We start from the raw sequence: 5367 nt of genomic DNA on the forward strand, positions 1-5367 counted from the left end.
CAGGAACATAGAAACAGATCTCATAGTGATGTATAAAACTTTCGGATCTTGTGCATAAGGATTTGTGATGACCATGGTAGGTAAGCTACGGCAAGAGATGCATCAAGCATGAAGTGTCCATCTATTAAAGGAAGAACAGGGAAGAATAGCACTGATGAACTTCGGAAGAACTACGAAGAATGTCAAAACCCTAGAACAGATCTATGGTGAAAAAAGTAGAGAACTTACCGGAGCTGGTGAGGAAGCAGAAGGGCGCCATAGTATTCTGGTGCGTTCAGGGTGATGCAGCGGCCAAGGTCAGAGCACAGGATACGGTCGACGGTGGCGGCGGAGCTCCAAAGGCTGAGCGGCGCGAGGAAGACGACGCGAAGAGGCACGGGGGAAACGGTGAAAATCACCCCTCGGTCCTATTTATAAGGCGAAGTGATAAACTGGCAAGTACGGGAATCGAGGAGCCCAAAAAATGGATAAGTTAATAAAGGTGTCGCCTCGATGACTGTATATATATTAAATGAAGGAAATCTCCGACATCAACGGATGGATGACATCTGGGCGGTTTATCGTAATTTTGAAGTATGACATCACGGCGGTTTACAAGATCAAAAATGAAGATAAGAGAGAATATTTTTTCTAAGTGTGGAAGGTTGACATGAACAAGTTCAAACCAATCTGGGGCCTAATGTTGGGGATATTACTACTCGAGGTAAACCGGCCTTATGTAGCCGGGTTGACTCTTTGAAGATTAGTAGCCCATGAAAATGTAAAGATGATGGTGCTTTACGGAGGGCCCAAAGGTGGGTTACAGTCTGTAAATGTAAACCGGCCTAGTCATGTAACTTGTATAGTAAGATAGAAAGAGAGAGGCCGAACCGGATACGTTTATAATCCAGCTTCGGGACTCTGTAGCCTGGCGGGCGTCAACCTATGTATATAAAGGGACGACTCGGCCGCGGCTTAGGGACAGACAACAACAACTCGAGAGCCAGACAAAGCGGATTCGCTCCCTGGCCTTCGAAACCCTAGCAATACCGATCACAACTAGATGTAGGCTTTTACCTTCATCGAAGGGGCCGAACTAGTATAAACTCCCGTGTCCCCTTGTCCGGTTTAACCCTTTTAGGCCAACCCGTTGCGATGGCTCCATGACTAAGTCCTTTCTCGAGGACATCTGCTGTGACAAACCCACGACAGGGTTTGTGGCAGTGTCCCGAGGAGTTGAGCTCCGAGGTGTTGTCGTCACAATTTTATCATTGCAGTTCTGGAATACCTGAGTTCGCCAACATCGAAAAGCTCTTTTATGCAATTGTTGGTGAGATAACCTCGACGCCACCCAATACTAGGGCGGGAGTTCGGGAGTATTGCCATAACTCGTATAATGGATGCTTTTCGAAGGTTGAGGTACATGATTCCCGAAGGTTTCTTGGTTATGTGTTGAAGGATGGATACAACTAGATGTAGGGATTGTTAGTTTGGGTGAGCTATTATGCTTCCCCTGTATCCCCAACACCAGATTGCATAACCAGAAAGTTTGAGGAGTTTTTAGGTGTGAATTCAAGTATCTCATAGGATATCTTTCCAACAGACACATGATACGATATGGGGTCTATCATATGGTTGTTCCAGCTTATTCTGCAAGCCAAATCCTTTGGTTTTGTTTTGGTTTGTGGTATTTGAGTTGCTTCGAAGTCAAATGTGGATTCCATACTTTTTTCTAAATGGTGTTCTCATACTTCTATGTGAATACTAATCCTTCTTGTTTATCGAGATTGTCATGTCAAACCTTTTCAACCGGTGTGCTTCTCTTCAAGTTAATCATATCCTTTCAATTTCTGCTAGATCAGTTATCAGTTCTTTGCAATGGTGTTTGTTTCATCCACCCCAACTTGCCTTTGTTTTCCCGCCCTCCCACCCTTTTTCTTCAAGGACTCAGATTTCTTAATCAAGTAACCTTTTATTGATGGGAAGTCTCTCCATTCTTTTCCGTCAATATTCTTATCCGATGATTCTCAGGAAGATACTAACGGAGCCTCAAGTTCATCATTCTTCGTTCTCTTTCTTCTCCGGTGGATTTAATTCAAGATTTGTCGATCATATCCTTTCCTCGTTTCAAATGTTTTCTCATGTCGGTGCACCTCTTAACCATCCATTTCTCGCTATTCATTTGTTTTGGAGTGTTGAAGATATTTCAGGAGATTCGTGTTTTCATTCCTAATCTATTCAAGATATCTCGAGGTTGTTATCGCTTTTGAGCCATTTAATTCAACCGGCACAATCTTTTTTTAAGCGTTCAACGGTGTTTTCTTTTGAGTGGGCCTTAACCCACAGGTCTTTTCCCAGGATCTTACCTGACTCTTATAATTTATCCGGAGTGATTACCAAATTCATTTCAAAAGGTTGACGTATGAATGATTTATCATCAGTCAAATGTCTTTCTCCAAGATCTTTCAAATTCTTTTGATCGTTGGTTCAACCTTTCTAATTTTCATTCCGGAGTGCCTCAACAAATTCATGGTGGTGTTTCTCATCGTCATTCTCGGATTTTGAAGACCGAAGAGGAGTTCCTCTTAAATCCTCACCCGTTCTTCCAAAGATGTGAAGTTCTAGCTTGATGCTTTCCTCTCATAATTGTTTTCGATTATGAGCATTCTTTTTACCCTTCCGAAGCAATTCAGGAGTCTTTTCAGTTTGATTCTCCGAAGGCCATCATTTTGGGTTTATTCATTCTCAGCTTTCAGCTCTCATTCTCCAAATCTTATTGGTGCATCATTCAAGTATTCTCTAGTCCGCTCGTGATATCTTCGTTCTCATGGATCTAAATTCACTCAAGTATCTTCGTCTCATTTTCTAATTCTTTCCTGCGAATTGTGCCTTGCTAGTTTCATTTTCAATTCTTATGGTGGTTCGTTCAAGATTTCTCTTCCTTCATTATCATATCAATTCATTCGTTGTTTCCAAATCCCACCGGTGGTTCGTTCAAGACCTTCCCAAGTTTACGCTATATCTCTCCTTTATCATTTCCAATGAGAATGAGTAGTATGCCAAATCCGTTGCTTGTCATCAATTTAGTTGATGAAGGATAAGCATAATGTAATTCTTATTCTTGTTTCATCCAAGTGATTAATTCCTTATTCCGGAGGTTCATCAAAATTCTTGATTTTAGTTGTTCTTCTTTCTTTCCGGAGTTCCATGTTTTCTCGGTTATATCATCACGAAGCTCCATCTAATCAATGCAAGGATTCATCTTATTCTTTTCAAGATTCTTTTCCTTGCGACCTTCTTTTTATCTATCCGGAGTTCTTCGAGAGTTTCTTCATGGTGGTTCGTCAAGGATTCTTTTTATTCGTTAATTGTTTTTCAAGATCTCTCTCGAAGTTAAGATCCGCCAAGTGATACTCTCAAATAAACATGGTGCTCAACACATGTTTTGTTTTGAGGAGTTCAAGTATTATTAATCTTGCATTCCGAAGTGCAATTCTCTCTATCTTATCTTTTGAGATGGTGTTATATCATTCTTGAAAATCTCCATTCGTGGTTCATGATTCACAAGTTTTCCGGAATGACATGTTTTAAACCCATCATTTTCAATTCGTTCACGAGATCTTTTCAACCCATCAATCTCTTCATTGGAGTTATCTTGGGTTATATTTCACCTAAAGTTTTCCCTAAGGATTGATGCTATTTATGGTGCTTAAAAATGACCCAAGTTCTTCATGTATCCTCCCGGTGAAATAAGTTTCTCGTCTCCTTGTTGATATCAATCCGATCTATTGTTTTCGTTAGTGGCAGAATTTCACCTCATAATTTTGAGACATTTTCCATAAACCCACTACATCCTTATTCTTTTGTTGTTTAATTCTCAACAACCGAGGATGCTCTCTCAAATTCAATTGTGGTAGAAGATGTTGTTTTGTTCGTCGTCCCTTTATCCCAACAATCTAGATTCTATTCTCTCATTCCGGAGGCATTGTGATGTTGCTCTCTTCGACCCATCATCTCATTTTGTAAATATTATGTTCTCTTCCTTGTTTATCCATTTAGCAAGAGTGTTGTGTCCTCTGCTCAAGCTCTTCCCATCTTATCAAGTCTTGGATCTCTTTTCAACCGGAGTGCTGTTCGAATTTGTTCTTCCTTGTTCCTTGTTTATCTTGTTTCAACCAGAGTGGTTTAAATTCCTTCTTGTCCATTCTGCTCGTCATTCATAGCTTTTCAACCTCCAAGGTTCACATGGTGTTCCTTGTTTCTCTTTTCTACCATAGTGCTCTCAATTTCGTTCAACTATGTTGTGTTCTTTCTTTCAAGTTTTCAACCTCTCAAGGTTCATTGGTTTCACTCGTTTGTCAAAGAAGCAATTTTGTCATACCTCTTCCTCTTCCATTTCTTCCCGGTGCCATCCTTAGATCTCGGGTCGAGATCTCTTGTAAGTGGACGAGAGTTGTGATGCCCCAAGACCGACGCTTCAGATGCCTTCCATGTTTTCCGAGTTTCGTCGGGTGATTTGTTTTGTCTGTTGCATTCATCTTTGCATCATGTGCATTGCATCATGTCATCATGCCATCATGCCATTTCATTTTTAAAAAAACTCAACTAAATAAAATGCATGGATCTTTGATCTATTTAAATTGAGGGAACTCACATGGTGATTTCTCTATATAACATATCCTCCCAATATGTTAGGGAGCTATAATAAATATTCTACCACACTTGCAAAGTAATTCCATTTATTTTCTACTTCAAGTTTTGTAACATCCCAAATTTTCAATTTGGAATGTTATACACTAGATCATCATTGCATATCATATTTTATTGCATTTTGGTTGATCCTAGAAATTCTACGCAACTCAAGGACCCTCGGAGAGAGTTGGGGATTTCGTTATTTTCATATTTGAGTTCTCTCAAATTTTGAAAATAGGATCCTTTGATTTTATTTATTTTATCTTCAATTATTTCTATTACAAAAATATGAGAGAGGGAATAAAATGACTTTTCCAAAATAAAGGAATATTGAGGATTTAATAAAAAAATCAAATAAGATTTTATTTTGGTTTTATTTGCTACTTTATTTGAATTTAGGAAAAATGCGTGTTTTTGAAAATTGCATTTAGGCCCCAAATAAATGTTCATCCTATGCGGCTTGACTTTAGAAGCCGGGAAAAATTTATTTCGGGATTTTTGGAGTCCGTTTAGTATTCCTTCTGTTTTTTCTAAGCGTAAGTATTTTAAAAAAACGCGAACCGACCTATCGGGCCGTGTCCGACCCGGACACCTGGCCCGGCCGGCCTTATAAGTCGGGGGAGCCCAGCCGAGCCACCCCCAAACCCTAGCACGCCCCGCCGCCCCTGCCGCCGCCGCCACGCCTCGCCACCGCGC

The sequence above is a fragment of the Triticum dicoccoides genome, chromosome 4A (genome assembly GCF_002162155.2).
Source record: "Triticum dicoccoides isolate Atlit2015 ecotype Zavitan chromosome 4A, WEW_v2.0, whole genome shotgun sequence".
Taxonomy (NCBI): Eukaryota; Viridiplantae; Streptophyta; class Magnoliopsida; order Poales; family Poaceae; genus Triticum; species Triticum dicoccoides.